Source organism: Passer domesticus, chromosome Z, assembly GCF_036417665.1.
Source record: "Passer domesticus isolate bPasDom1 chromosome Z, bPasDom1.hap1, whole genome shotgun sequence".
NCBI lineage: Eukaryota > Metazoa > Chordata > Aves > Passeriformes > Passeridae > Passer > Passer domesticus.
Genome location: NC_087512.1, coordinates 1,321,961 through 1,338,907, shown reverse-complemented (window position 1 = coordinate 1,338,907; position 16,947 = coordinate 1,321,961). Strand labels below are relative to the sequence as shown.

Below are 16,947 nucleotides of genomic sequence, written 5' to 3'. Positions count from 1 at the left end.
CATGTTTAAAAGAGATGAAGGCCAGGTTGGACAGGACTTGGAGTAACCTGGGATAGTGGGAGGTGTTCCCACCCATGGCAGGGGTGGTAATGAGATGAGCCTTGAAACCCCTTCCAACCCAAACCATTCTAGGATTCCATGATTTCATGAAAATTCTTGTTTAAGCCAACAGGATAGCCACAGATGACTGCAACAGTACTAGTTCTGCCTGGCATCATTACAGGCATGAAGTGAAATTTGCCTAAATGCTGGATTTCTTTCACATTGAGGGGGGTTTTCTATTTTACTTCTATCCTCTTGTCATTTTTTTCTATACCACAAGAGAAATACAAATTCCAGATGTTTTTGTAAAGCTTTCTATATCTCTGGGAGGTGGCAAAAATAAGTTAGGGTTCTCCAAACTAAACCACTAAACAGCGAAAAGGAGGGAAGGGTAGATTATCTGAAACAGTGTCATGAGCCACACTGCTTCTGAAGATTTATAAAGTCTTCAGAAGGCTCTACAGTACCAAATACTACCTTTCTGGTCCCAATTATAAGTCTGATGAAGTCAATAATCCAGAACTCTAAAACAGCCTCTTCAACGTTGTTGTGGTTTAACACCACACAACCAATCATTCTCTCCTCTCTGATGAGATGAAGAAGAGAACTGAGAGAAAACACGAAACTCGTGGGTTAAGATGAAGGCAATTCAACAGAACTGAAAAAGAAGGGAAAATGATGATGATGATAATAATAATGATAAAAGAATATACAGAGGAGTGATGCACAGTGCAGTTGCTCACCACCTGCTGCAGATCCTGAAGCAGTGTCCACCCACCCCTGGGCAACACCCCCCAGTTTTATTGCTCAGCATGACAGGATATGGAATATTCCTTCAACCAGTCCCTACTGTGTCCCCTCCCAGCTCCTGGTGTCTAAACAAACCTTGAAGCTCACCCCATTCTAACCCCTGCCATGGGCAGAGATGCCTTCTGCTATCCCAGGTTGCTCCAAGCCCCATCCAGCCTGGTCTGGAACACTTTCAGGGAAAGGGCAGCCACAACTGCTCTGGGAAATCTGTGCTAGGGCATCCCACCCTCACAGACAAAAATTTATTCTGAAATTATAAGAAGGTGCAAAGTCCTTGATGTAGAGTAAGCACGACTTAGCAACAACTAAAACATCAGGGTGGTGTCAACATCACCCAGCACTGCAACTGTATCCAAGCTGAAAACAAGACAAACATGTAGGTATTTGCATCACTTACTTCACTTACACAGTTTGCTGCTTTCTGCAGAATACTTTCAATTGCATTTCTATAATATTTGTCCATCATTTCTAACTGTGTCCAGCTCTGGGCTCCCCAGTACAGGAGGGACATGGAGCTCTTGGAGCAGGTCCAGTGGAGAGTGACACATATACTGAAGGGCCTGGAGCATCTCTGTGCCCAGGACAGGCTGAGGGAGCTGGGGCTGCTCAGGGCAGTGAGAGGGCCCTCAGCCCTGGCTGTCCCTGGCTGTCCCTGTGTGCAGGGAGGGGCAGAGCAGGGCCCAGGCTCTGCTCCAGGCCCAGCAATGGCACCAGAGCCAGGGCAGGGACTGAGCCAGCAATTCCCCTGCACAGGAGACACAACTTCTGCCCTGGGCAGAGGCAGAGAGGTGTGGAGTCTCCCTCACCAGGGATATTCCCGAGCCCTCGGGACACACTGCTGTGTCCTGTGCTCTGGGATGGCCCTGCTGCAGCAGGGAGGTGAGGTCAGACATCCCACTGTAGGCCCTTCCAACTCAACCAGCTCTGGGATTCACTGATTTAACTTTATTTCTTGTCTCAGTCTCACAGGGAACCACACTGCTAAGAAGTTTTGTCAATTGGAGAACTGTAAAATTCTGCCAATTATTTCTGGAAAATACTCAAATACTTTAATAAGAAACTGAATGCTTTTATCTTTAAAACTAAATTAACAGATTGATTTTTGCCGTAGTCTTTCACCAAACTAACCACCACAGGCTTTTTTACCCTGTTCATACAACTCTATGTAAGGCAGAGCAAGAAAAGCAGGTCATAAGAGCAAAGTATGTGATTTTGCAACAGAGAAGCTGAGATTTTCTGTAAGATGGCTGGAAACACAGTTTACAGCCATGAAAACAAACCCAGCACTTTAATCTAGTTTGACAGTCTGTGAAACAACACTTAATGGCAAAATGAAGTTATGACACAGTCATCAAAATGGAACTTTCTTTCACCTGACTGTTATTGATGTAAACACAACTCTGCAGAAATCTCAGCCTAATGCCTGGTCTCTGTTACACAATGAGATACAAGTAAGGTTCATGTTTGTACCTACTTCAAAAAAGTTTAAACATACTTGTTTATAGTTTCACAAGAATAAGAAGAATTTTAAGAGTTTGACTTTGAAGACATTTTGAAACTAAGAGTGCAGAAGGTACTCTAAAAACTCATCACACTCATAAAGCATTGCAACTTATAGTCAACTTCTAACACTGTCTACCATTACTTTAAGTCAGAAGATCAACCAACTGTGAGCTATAATTGATTTTTGAGCTCTCTTGGATTAGTTATTAAACTAGTTGTAATTCTTCTGCAAAATGTATTATTCACCTTTCAACCTTCAGTGTCAAGGCTGAGAAGACAAACTCTCTGACTTCTCATGCTGGACAGAGCATTAAATTAATGCCGAGGAAATTGGAGTTACTTACTTCCAAGTTTCTTTCTAGGAAATTAGTATTGTTTAGGGTTTTTTTTAATCTAATAGTAGCTCAAAAATTCAATTAAAGTAATCACTGAACTTCAACCTTTCCTTTGAACATCCTTCATTGCATTTAAATATGGGCATTAAATTGCAATTAATACTGGCAAAGCCTTTTTGAGTATGGTCCTGTCTCTCCTCACTGGAGCTTGGTAAGAGGGCAGATCCTTCCTCCATTCCCCATCACATAACCCACATCCTCTCAAACATATTTATCATCCTCCTATTGAGTTTTTTATTGCTTTTGACAGGATTTAGCTGAGGGCACCAACTTGAGGTGGTGCCCCCAGGCTGCTATTGAGACTGAATAGGTCAAAATAAGAGTTTTAGTAGATATGAAGATTTTCAAAAGCTCTCTTGATCTCCCCCTGTTATTTTGACATTTTCAAAACAACAATCCTGCTCCCTTGTTGCAAAAATGGAAAGAACACAAATAGATGAGGCTACAGAAGTTTGCAAAGCCAGTGTTAAATATCAGAAAGAAAACTCAACCACAATGAAAAAGCCCAAAACAGAACAGATCTAACTTATGGTTAGTAATACATCCAAGTCCTAGCTCCACATTCTGCTTTGCTATTTCTGAAATTTTTAGCATCCAGAAGATTGTCCAACGCTTGCAATGCTGCAGGATTGTCCAGTCCCAGGTATCACTAAATAGAGATGATGAACAATTAAAGCAAAAGGGATTTTCATTGCATCTAATTATGCATTCACGTAGTTCCTCCAACAAAACCAGTAAATAGCATATTATTAAAAAACATTACAATTACTGTTTAATTCTTTTTACACTCAAGCAGCAGCACTGGGAACTTGAGTGTTGTTTTTTTAACGCTCATTATGTGTGTCACTTTTTTTAAGTCAATTCAATAGTTCTCACACTGTGGTCTGATGAACACTTTCTGGTGGCCCATGGAGAGCTGGCAGTTCACATTGTGCTGGCTCTTGTCCTTGTTTCCAGCTGCTACATTGTGTTAGAAGAAAGCTAAAAATACATAAATACTTTCCTACGATTACTTTTCCATGCAAGCAATTTCTCAAGTTGCCACGGGGATGTTATGTGATAATGGATGGGAGAGGAAAAAGAGGTCCATGGAATCATGAAGGGGGATCAGTGAGGCAACTGCTGTATCAGAGGCATTTTATACTTTATAAAGCACATCTTCAACATCTCAGATCTTTAGTTAAGGAACTTAAACTGCAAATTGTGAAGAACCCAGGGTATACTTGCTTAAGAGACTATAAAAACAGCAGCTACATTAATTTTAGGGAAGTCCCACTGCAGATTTGGGAGGATTCATTACAGAAAGAAACTAGCAAAGCTGAAGTATAGGAAATATAGAATCATTTTTACATGGTTTATGAACCTGCATGTTAAATATTCCACTCTTGAGCAACATTAAACTCATGTGTAGCATAAACACACTGACGCACACACAAACTGCAACCTGTAACTGAAAAAGTCAATCTGGTGACTGTAGATGTTTTAAGTAGGGAAATTGTAAAAACTCAGAAGAGAAAAAATAGCTGTCCTAAATACTACAGTCACTTTTTAATTGCAATAACTTTTCAACTTTTCCAACACAAGTTCCCATAAATGACAGGTTTTTTGAAACATTTCACCTGGCATGGTAATACAAATGGCAAAAGTAACAATATTTAATTTTCAAAAATATTTTTCATGGTCTTCATTGTCCAGCATTGGACTAACAGGATTGACTCAAACTAGCATGAGACACAGGGGAAGTTCTACAAGCAGCAATAAATAAATCGTTTCTGGGTGTCAGACAGTCTAGCAAAATAAATTTGTATTTTAAATGCTTGTAGGCTAGCTGCTCTCTAAGTCATCAGCAGGCTGCAACAAGAATTCACACGTGGGAGACACTAAATTTAAAAGCATTTTGAGACAACAGCTATGTACCAATCCATCTTGACTCTATTTCTTGTCTGGAACACAGGAATGGCACATGATGTGTATGAGAGTAAATGTGTGATCACTTGGAACTCCATATTCAGGCTTAAAATCCTATTGAACTACCACTTAGTCCTTAGTGCAAGGTCAAAGTCACACAATTTACACAGATGATTGCCATGGCTTTACTTCAGGTGCTGTGTTATATTTCAGTTGCTTTACTACTATATTTTAAGTATTTAATTCCTAAATACTACAGGAAAGTGACTGAAATGCTATAGAAAGATTAAGTGCATGTTTTAGATTACTTCTTTAAATGTCAAAAAGAATTATAGAAGTGATTTAAAAACCAAGTTATTTTCTTCTCAACAAATCATTGCAACAGAACAACTGCTCTATATTTCATAGATTTCAACTGGCTCATTGAAATACATGACTGAGTATGACTTAATTGTTTGAGGGTTTTCACACCTAATAACACTATTGTAAAGGAGACCAGTATTTCACCCTCCCTGCCAAGAACAGCAGAAGGTAGTTGTTTCTCTGGAGCCAAGCTCTGCAACACCAGCTCCTTGCCTGCCCCACTCCTGGTCACAGCCTCTCCAGGAATAGCCAAGCTCATGTCTCTGCACCCACACATTTCAAATACATCCCAGGCACTCGACTTTCTGATGTCACCATTGCTGCCAGTGCTGCAGCAGGACAGGAAAGGCACAGCAAATGGCTGGGGTGCAGTGGAGGAGCCACTGGGGAAAAGACAGCCCAGGAAATCTCCTCATAAACCCTCCGAAGCCAGAGAAGCACTGATGAGCCTGAGGTGCCCGGGGCCGTGATGTCATTAACACGTTCTGGAAGCAGTTTTTCAGGAAATGAATCATAGAAGCAAGTGAAATGCAAAGATGTATTAGGTAACTGTGTCCATCCCCGATCCATGCAACAGTGTTCCCTCCAGTACAGCTTGTTATTCTATCCAGACTAATTTTAAGGGACTAGTAATGGAGCTTGAACCACATCCTTTGGGAAGCATGTTCCATAATCTAATAAACCTCAATGTTAAGATTTTTTTCCTAATATTCAGCTAAACATTACTTTATTCTGCTTCATCTACTTATTCCTTTAAGTGGTTCTATGTAATACCATAAAACATTTCTGCCCCAGTTCAGTGTTTACAGCCCTTAAATAAAAGGCACAGTCAGGTCTCCTTTGTTGCCCAGCCAAATTACATACACACATTTTTCTTTCTTTTCTTTTAAAGTCTTTTCCAGTTTGCTTCCTGCAATTAATCCCAGCTCCAATACTTTGCACGACCTTTCAAATGTCATGGAACTGAAAAAGATTGCAAACACTAAATTGCATAGATTGATAAATAAGCATATTCCTCATTTCACTGCAAAAACAGTGTTTATTTTATTTTAAACCATTCATCTTCCTTTTTATCACTACATCTCAGGAGCTCTTTACTGTGAAACCTGAAATGATTCAAGCCTTCCTCAGGGCAGGAACCTTATCTACTGCATTATTACTCTTTTTCTTGTTTTGAGCTTTAAAATAAGGAGACAATCACCTTCTTGAAGACCATGAAGCTCAGCTACAGACCTGCATTCTCATGAAAGACACCACGGAGGAATCACAAACGTAAAAAAACACTCCCCAAAAAGTATTTAATCTGAAAAACTATAAAAACATACAAAACCAAACTCAATACCTGCAAACTCAGTGAAATCATATTAGCTGTAACTATATATATTATTTACAGTTGGGCTTGATGATCTTCAAGGTTTTTCCCAAACTTGATGATTCCATGAGTCTGTGATAAATTTAACATTTCCAGATGGGGTCTACTGCTCTTACTTGCCCAGAGATGCTGAAGCACAGAATAGCTTTGTTAGCTGGAAATCCCTGATGACATTTTTATTATATGTAATTGAAGTATGAGTAGTAGACATACCCAGAGACAGACACCTTGAAGAATTAAGCAAAGCAAATTATATAACATACTTCTAAATCAAAAGGCCAAATAAGGCTGGGAATAACTCTAACAAACCATTAATTCACTTTTAGAAATATATTAAAAATAACTATAGGAGGGGAACATCTTCAGCAAGGAATCTTCACATTTTTATTAGACCAAGTCCTGGCCAGTTGCTGGCAATACCTCTTTCAACTCCTTTGGACACAAGTGATACATTTTCTGAGATGGAACAATATTCTTCCTGCACATTTGAAAACTGTCCAGTATAACTGAAGCTGCAAATGTGACCACAATATCAAGAAAAAATAAATAAAGGTTTTATGATATTATACAAGAGCAAAATACCACAATATTATAACTACTTGGAACCCGGGACACTAAGTGCAAGCTTGAAGAGAGTGAGAGAGAGGAAAACGAATGAGAAATGTGGGAAAAACTGCAAATCCACCCAGTGTTGTACTTAATTTTAGAGGAACTGTCTGACTCAATCATCTATCAACCTTGGAACAGCAAACCTCACGCCAACAACAAGTTCACATAGAGACATTAAAAAGAAGTTGCTGGATGGTGGGGTTTGGAGGCTTGTTTTGGTTTGGGTTATTTTGGTTATTTTGGTGGGATTTTGGGAAGAGAAGGTTAGTTCCTGGATGGGTTTTGTTCAGGCTTTTATTTTTAAATTATTATTTAATTATTTTTTGTTTTAGTGGAAAACTCCTCTGGCTTTTGCCCAGGGTACCATCCTGGTATTTTATTGTTCTTGTCAGAATGCAAGGGAACACAGTGAATGTGTATAATTCAATCAATTGTGGAACTTCCAGTAACATTTTCTGTTGACTCTATCAGGCAAAATATGAGGCAGAAACAAACACAGAAACATGTTACAAAATAAACATCTTGGCAGTATTATTTTTAAATAGTGCCAATCAGGGTATCAATATTAACTAATTCGTTTGATGTAGGACCCTCAGGAGAACTTCCATCCTCACACATAGTAGAGAAGGGGGAAGAAGAAATCCAGACAACCAACGAAAGTTGATAGACTTTAGGCATCCAAGAAATGACTTTTTCAGAGCAGTTAGATTTTGTATCAGTTAGTGAGCTTAGCACAGTGCTCCTGTTGGTTTGTTGTGACTGCAGGCACTCAATTCAGTCATATTCCCTATGAGAGGAAAAAGGAATAGCTAGCATAGTAAAGCCAGCAGAGACCTGCAGCTTCCCTTCTAGACTTAAGTTTCACTCTTCCAAATTTTTGAAGCACCTCGCCAAGGGTACCTGCAGCAATTCCAGCCAGCTTCTCTATCAGCCTTCAGGACAGCATTCAAAAACAATTGAATAAAACTCCTAATATAAGCACAGCTGAAAGACCTGGAGTTCCACAGCTTAGGAATGCTCTGGCTGCCACCCTTATTCCTGAGAAGATCTGCTCACATTTCTTGGAGACTGCCACCTGTCCACAGTGCAAGGGGTACGTTATTTTTTAACCCAGCATTTCTTAACCCCTACTTTTCCTCTAAGCAGTAACACTTTGTTTGTGTGAGAGGTCACTTCTTCCTCTACACTACCTGCTACTCCAAAGGCAAGGAAAACTCAAAGCGTTAATTCTCTTGCTTGAAACCAGCAACTGCATGGAACAGGGAAAGTCCTCCCTGGATCCTGGAATGGCCTCATGGACCTCACGAGGGGTGCTGCATCCCGAGCCTCACTGGCACGACACTCTGTGGAACACACTTCATGAAAACCCAACATTCAGACAATTTTGCTGCCAGTTTTTCAACAAGTTTCTGTTCAATGTATGCAAACGGGAAGTTTTGGGACCTTGTCACTTGGCCAGATTTAGTAATCTTTAAGAGCGATTGTAAATGGCACATCTCTATCCACAGCTTCACTCCCCTAAGCCCCGCTTCCCAAATCTCAAGAGCCTGTTCCAAGGCATGAAGGCTCTAAAACTCCTCAATAAAACAGATGTAAGAATTCAGTGTTGGTTAAGTAACATTTTTCCCTAACCTCATTCTCAGAAACAGAAGAACTGTTTTCAATTAAAGCAGTGCCAAAAAAATTTTTTAAAAATCTAAAAAAAAAGAGCCTAAGGAAGATACTCAGCATGAAAAGTTTCACCACAAACAACTGAAGTCTGAAAAAAAACTATGAGCAATTGAAAATTGGATTTCACTACAGAAAGTGCTCTATAAGCTTATCTTAAGGCATCAATACCAGCTCCAGCCATACGAACATTATTAAAGTGGCAGTTTTAATGATGAAGCATTGAGGAAAGCAGCAGCGCTGAGGAATGAAGTCCTACCCCCAGAACAAGCGTGCCACAGGCAAAACTTTTCATTATCTTGACTAGCAGAAAATGCCTCCTCAGCTGAAAGAAGCCAGTGTCCCTGCTCCCTCTCGGAGCGGGGCGTGAGCTCTGCCAAGGCTGACGAGCTGTTTTATGTCAGCACCTGCCCTTTGGCTCCGCTCTCGCACTGACATCAACCCCAGCGGCATCAGACAGGAACACGTTTCTGTCACCAGACACCACGGCTGGAGCCACACCAGAAAAACAGCGCTGCAACTCACGGAACTCTGTTTGAAGCCCTCTCATGGATCCAACGCCGACTGAATTCCCTCTCTTTTGGGTCGATGGCCAGTGTGGAGGGGATGGTGTAGGGAAAGGTTTTGGTGTGTCAAATTTACTGACTATGAAAACAGAACGCTATGGGGGGAGAAAAAGGCTGACTAAGTATTACTGACTCTGCCTGCATATTTTTTCCCAGCAAAAACTGATAGTTAACATTGAAATTATACAGAAACATGTGCTAACACTCATCAACTTTACTATTAAAGGCTAAAATTACATATATAGTATGGAGAAAGTTTTAGTTCCAAATACTGATTTGCCAATTTATGGAATGAATTACATAAAGATTTTCATTTATATGAAAAAATATATTTAGAGGCACTTTATTTTTTCTCTAGCACGCAAGTTCAGTTCCATAATGTTTCATCTTCAGTACCCAAAAATGTTTTTACCACAGGGCAAGGGATTCCTCTGTGCTTTTCCTGTTCCTAAGCATTTTGCAACAGTGCCAGGCCATAAAGGGAAGAGAAGTTTGCTCTCTGGGAGCTCAGTTAGGAAACAGTGAGGACAAGCCACTCCTGCCTCTCTGCCATCACCTACAACAGGGCTATGCCCATGCCTGAGACAGAGGAGTTAATATAACTTTTTAATATAACATACAACGTGATTTTCATTCTGTATGAAATCAGTCTAGGAGTTTAAAAAAAGCAAATTTGAGCAACATGATTACCCTCGAGGGTGACACCTGGTACCACCATCTCCAGGTTCACATGTAGATCTCACTTGTGTGGAAGCTCCTTGGCAATCCCAAGGTACCCCAGGCAAGCCCTATGATGCAGGCAAGCTTTGTAGGCCTCCCTCATCAGCAGCTGCCCCCTGTGCAGAGACATCCTTTTTAGGCAACCAGGTTTTGAGCAGATAATTTGAGTATTATAGTATTTTTCATTAAAAAATCAAACAAACAAAACAAAACAAAACAAAACAAAAAAAAACCCCACACACACAAAAAACCCCTAAAACCAAAAAACAACAACAAAAACACCCCATTTCTGCTGTTCCCAAATGTTCACAAAATCACACAATGATTTGGGTGAAAAGTGACCTTCAAGATCATCTCATTCCAAACCCCTGCCTGCCACGGGCAGGTACATTTTCCACTAGACCAGGTTGCTCCAGCCTGGCCTTGGGCACTGCCAGGGATCCAGGGGCAGCCACAGCTGCTCTGGGCACCCTGGGCCAGGGCCTGCCCACCCTCCCAGGAATTCTTTCCCAATATCCCATCCATCCTGCCCTCTGATAGTGGGAAGCCATTCCCTGTGTCCTGCCCTTCCCAAGTTCCTTTCCAGTTCTCCTGGAGTCCCTTTAGGCAATGGAAAGGGCTCTGAGGTCTCCCTAGAGCCAGATCTCCTCAGGGATGAAACTTACTCCTCATTCCCACAACAATTACTCAGTAAAATTTAAGGTAAATCACAAACTTCACCAAACTGTTTGGCACAAACTGACAGCAGGGCTTTGAGAGCAGGCCTTGTGCAAAACAATTACAATTAGCAAGGTAAGACAGTGAGAAACACCTATGTGCTGTATTTACATCTTATAAAATCACCTGAAATTGTTTGGTAAATGGGAATTCTATGCCCATTATCACATGCAAACAGCATGTTTTATTAGCCTTGAAGCAAGGCCCAGCAGTTAAAACATGTGGATAAAGATCAGGGCAGTGGAATTTTATTCCCATCTGCAATGTCAACTGACTGTATAATTTTAGCCAAGCTTCAAGCATGTTATTTCCTCTTTTCTCCCTATCTATAAAAATGAAAATTTTCTACTTAATAAGGGCCTTTACATCCTGATGCCCTTGGCCTGAATGTACGTTGTTCCTGAGCTGATGTCCCAATTTCCTAAGAGATCTCTGACCCACTGAAGAGAGTCAGAGCAGATTATATACACAGTGGGACTGATTACACACCCCTTGTGTACTTACACACAACTAGCTAATGACATAGATATACAGAATGTATCCAATTATACAGATGTAATTATATAGATACATAAAAGACAGATCTTCGCTTGACAGATCCTCTCAGAATGACAATTGCTGAGAGAAGCAGTTCAATAAATATAAACTATTGAGGCTGAAATTAGAAGCCAGCAGTGAATTAGATGGATAAACCTAATGCCAAACTTGAAATTATGCAGGCCAAAACAGTTTTTTCCTAGGAATATTTTTATATTTTGTATTATCTACATTTCTATATATACATTTGCTTTAATGTATTTACATATGTCATATCTGTATATGCTGTATATACATCTTATAAAACCACTTGAAATTGTTTCAGTGGGAATCTTACAAATTACCACATGCAAACAGCATGACTCCTAACTAAATGTCATATTGATATAATGTATTCTAGACTTATAAAACAATTTATTCTCATCTGTAACTTACACATTTCATTTTTATATCTGTAGGTATTTTTATCCCTAAATGGTATATTTTTGTATAAATACACTAAATATATAGATGTGGTACACTGGGTCATTTATATTTCTATTACTAAATGTAAGCATGTTCATATGTTTCTGTGTACTCTATATTTTATTTGTATTTTATAGTTTTTATATTATATACACACATCCACACACAGAACTAGTGAGTACCAAATAACTGTCAAATGCTGCGGTGTCTACAACATCTCTCATTCTTGGCAGAAATAATTTGATCCAGATTTACCTTCCAGCTGAGAGTAAACTCTGCTGAAACCTCCCATATATCTACTTCCCCTTCTTTCACAGACAAGACAAAAAATCTTTGTTTCAAGGTCATGATGTGGCTCTCCCATCCCTGGAAGTGTCCAAGACCAGGCTGGATGGAGCTCTGAAGCAACCTGATCTAGTGGAAGATGTCCCTGCCCATGGCAGCAGGGTGGAACAAAATGAGTCTTAAGGTCTCTTACAACCCAAGCCCTTACAGGATTCTACAATTCCATGATCTGATTTTTTCCTAAAAACAAAAACACCCCTCAGTCTCCCACACAGATTCATCCACAATTCATAATTCAAGTGCTTTAACTACAAAACATTCGGAGGATTCTTCCAGTTTCCAAGTTTCTTATCAAAATGGGATTTATTTTCCCAGTTAGCAATTTTTTTAGCACTTTTCTTAATAAAGATTAAGAAACAGGTAAGAAAACAGGTTCAGCTTATGAATTCCTAGGTGGCAACAAGACAACTTCAAGTCACTACATCAGGGAGGATGTCTCTGTTAGAGACCCTGAACAGACAAAAAAGCACCATGACTCAACTGCAGAGAAAGGAGACTACAAAATGTAAAAGATTAAGTCTTTTCCAAACCAGAAAAAAACCCCAGGTATATAAGCTTTGGCAAGTTCAATGCTAAACCAGACCAAGTTGAGCCAAAAGTAATTTGGGAACAGCCTGCTAAAGGTATAAAAATCAACAGTAAAAGCTTTTCCAAACAATCTGACAGCTCCTCAAAGAGGCCAACAAGCCATAGAGGCCTTTAGGGAGCACTCTGGGAAGGTCAGGCTCTGGCAAATGAACTACTCTGGGTGCATTTCCCAACACTTTCTGCACACTCCATCAACAGATCTGATGCATGACCGTGAAAGCAACTGCAAAATCAACACCAAGTGCTGTGGTGTCCTCCCTTGGCAACAGGTCCCCTCCAGCAGCTGAAGGCTCTGCAGAAGCCCCAGAGGTGAGGAGCTAACGTGTACATCCCAAACACAAATAGCTGGATGGCTACGGAGCCAGCCAACAACCAAGATCAGTGTTTGGGAACAACAGCCAAGGGTTGTTGATAAGAACATGCATGAGAAGGACCAGGATATGGCTGCAGAAGGGTCCATATGGAGGAAGTACAGAACTTTTCTGGGACAAACCCCCTTCCCTTCCCTTCCCTTCCCTTCCCTTCCCTTCCCTTCCCTTCCCTTCCCTTCCCTTCCCTTCCCTTCCCTTCCCTTCCCTTCCCTTCCCTTCCCTTCCCTTCCCTTCCCTTCCCTTCCCTTCCCTTCCCTTCCCTTCCCTTCCCTTCCCTTCCCTTCCCTTCCCTTCCCTTCCCTTCCCTTCCCTTCCCTTCCCTTCCCTTCCCTTCCCTCTCTTTAATCCACACCCTTCTTTCTCTTCCCTTTCAGTCTACTCCTTTTTCCAAAACCCACCACCATGTCCTCATACCAGAAGAACAGGGGCTAACACACCAATTTCCATGCCAAGTGTGTAACTCATTACGAAAGCTTCCTAAACTCTTGTAAACCCTCTGACTTCTGTCATCCCTTCTGACCCCAAACATCTGGGTCCTCCCTTCCCCTAAAGCATCAGACACCACAGGCTCAACAGGAGGCTGCCTTTGGAGCAACAGCCTTCAAATGAAGGATCATTTTTGGGGAAATTCTGAATTTCTTAAGAAATGAAGCATTTTTATATTGTCCCATAAGACTCAACATCCACATTAAGCCCTGAAAATTTCACCTAAGAATCCCTCATCACAGATGCAACTACAGGTAAGCCAAACTTTTCTTGCTCAAGTTTAAGTCATTAAAAGAAGCATCAGCAGTTAAAGAAATACCTGACTCCACATTAAGGAATATTCCAATGTAGTTATAGCAGTAAAAGCTCCAGTTCTAACTCAAACACCTAAATTCGGCATGAATTTGGGTAAACACGCTTTACACATTCAAGAGGTGTCTATGGACTTTGTTAACTAGTTATTAATTATCTGAAACAAGTCAAAAAAAACCCCCACCAAAAACAGAAACAAAACAAGATATTATTTAATTAATATACTTTTAAGTAAGCACAGCATTGATTTGTTTGAAGAAAGCATGAATTAAAGAGCTCCAAAATACATCCTGAACAAATTGGAAAAAGAAAATGTACAATATATCCACTATTCCATTCCAAGCTTTTATTTCCTCCCACACCTCTCACACAGACATAGGAGTTTAATGATAAAGACACCCCCCCACACACACATGATTGCAATTGATGAATAGTGGACCACTTTTAATTCTAGTTGAAGGAATTTGGCACTCTGTCCTATCATAAAATCCTTTCCTACACTTGTGGTAGCTCCCTTCCTACACAATGGTAGCTCCACTATGGACACCATGCTCCATGAAGAATTCTGTTGAGCACAATACCCATACTAACCAGAGAGAACTATACATTTTAATTTGTACAGTCATTACTTCTTTTCAAAGCATGCCTCCTAAGGCAGAAAAAGTGACAAGACAAAGGGATTGATTTGTACATAAGGTGAAATGATTATTTAGTACTTATTTTCCATCTTTAGTAATTGCATTGTGCTTGTCTCAAGTATGTGCCAAACCACAGTGAAAATCTAATTTAAAATTAATTAACTGGAGAACTCTACATACATGCCGAAACTAACTTCTACAAAGCTTCCATCCTTTAAAAATTGACTTCTGCAATTTGCAAATATGCCAGCTCTTGACATACCAATAGGATGCTGGAATGACTTAAAAAAATTACTCCAAATATTTGAGCATGCCATCAGTTTCAGCAGACTGGTGGTGACTGTGGTGGGGAGAGAGAGTGCAAAACACAGAAGGGAAAAAAAGATGCTGTTAAAAAGACAGGAAGAGAAACACTGTAAGAGTGATTGAGAACACATTATTTTCCAATACACAAACTGCAAAAGCTCATATGGTTATTTTTTCTTCTTCCAGTGAAAATACTAAGATGCCAAATGGCAAAGATAAACGTTTTCTATTTAGCAAGGACAAAAATTCCCCAAGTAGCTACATATTATATGACAAATCATTATCCTGACTAGACAAGCTACACAGGATTACATTTAAAACATTTTAGTTGACTACTCCAGAAAATAATTATTACATTTTATTGTCTATACATTGTTCAAAGTTAGTTCACCTTGTGTTCTAAAAAACATTTATAAGTCAACAGAGTGCACCAAGGGAACAGGAAAACCATGGAGGAAGAGACAAGAGTAATAGTTAACCACTTATTTTCTTTGTATCACTTGATGCACTGATACAGTAAACTTCCACATCCCATGAGAGCTCATATTAAACGTAATGTATTTTCTATTCATAAAGCAGCACCAGCATAAATGGCAAACACACCCAGACCAGCCACACACAATAGCTTTCCCTGCATTTGTTCATTTTAATGCTGCAATTAAATCACTCGGCTCTACCAAGTGCTGTCACCAGGACTTTGTTTTGTGACTGCTACAGCAGTTTAAAATTGTTTGTTTGGGAAACAGTACAACTTTTGCAAAGCTTCAGAATGTTTTCGAACTTGGGATAGGGATGGCAAATATATCTCAGAAAAGGAAAAATTTATATAAATCTTCATTAATAAGCAATTTGAACCAATACAGCAATTATACAAAAAATGCACTGACAGCAGCCACAGCATGTTAAAAGGTTGTAGAAAAATTAAACAGAACATTGGGCAAGAATAGGAACGTGGCTAATGAGCACATTTTCCATCTAGGCTAAGACTATTTCAGGACAACTCTCTTAATTGCAAAAATGTAAAATGCTGCACTTCCAATTTCATAAAGCCTTTACATAACAAGCAGTTCTCTAACCTAGATTACATGTGATTCCTGTCCAAAACAACAGTGACAACAATCAGAGAGAGGCTCTATACCTTCTGTCCATCCCCCAGGCTGCTTGCACCAAGAAACAACAAACACCACCTTAAGGGTGATGTTGTGCAGCAAATCCCAAATTTAACTTTTTACAGAAAAGACAGCACACAAAATCCCTGAACTGAAAAATGGGAGAGGAAGTCAAGGAGGGGAAAAAAAGCCTGAAACCACTAAAGATTTCTCCCTAGCAAAGTCAGATCATCTTTAAGCATGTTGGCAAACTCCACTCGATGATAACCAAACTATTACTGAGATTGGCTGGAACAACAGACCTGGCACTAGAACTTGTTGTGTGCAGATCTTACATTTGATTTTGGGAGCAGATGCTCCAGATGCTGTTTGAGAGAAAGCTTGGAAGACCAATGCTGCTTCTGGAAATGCCAATGGAAGAACACCTTACCACCTCTCACTTCTTGGTCCCAAGAAAATTAAAGAGGTTGACTAGAAATCATCTCAACAGCTTTCTCATCACAGTCATGTGATTCATTTCACAAAATGTTTGGCAACAGGAAAGTTCATGGAGAATCACAAGTAAGGTCAGACTTGTGCAGCAGCAGTGAAGTCCCCTATTTAGTCAAGAAAGGGAATGTGTCTGTTTGGTACAGTCCTAGACTTGCCATATTCTTTTAAGGATTCTGCTTCATCAGGTGGGCTTTTTAACTTTAAAAAACTACCCCAGATGTCACAGATGATCAAATCACTATGGTTGGAAAGATCTCTAAGGTCAAGTCCAACCATAAATTTGTTGCGGTTCATTTTTCTTGAGACTAAATCATTGGATCATTGAAGAAACTTACAAAAAAGTTATTTTCCCATATGGAGATAGAAACAGAATCACAGAATGGTTTGAACTGGAAGGGACCTTCAGAATCACCCAGTTCCACCCCTGCCACAGGCAGACACAACTGTCATGAGACTAGATTGCTCCCAGCCCTGTCCAGCTCGGTTTTGGATACTTGTGAGGGGAGGCAGCCACATGCTCACACTCAGAGTGGCTCACCATGAAGACCAGCCATTCTGTTTCTCTTCCCAGAAAGTTAACAGCTTTTGAAGACATAACTTATTTCCAATATCCATAATTTCCACC

The 16,947-nt window shown here is 40.1% G+C and overlaps 1 protein-coding gene across 9 annotated transcripts in view; it reads right to left on the bottom strand.

The window, feature by feature from the left end:
• DYM (dymeclin) overlaps window positions 1–16,947 on the bottom strand; it is a 209,079-nt gene that overhangs the window by 133,492 nt on the left and 58,640 nt on the right. The gene's annotated exons all lie outside the window — the stretch shown is intronic.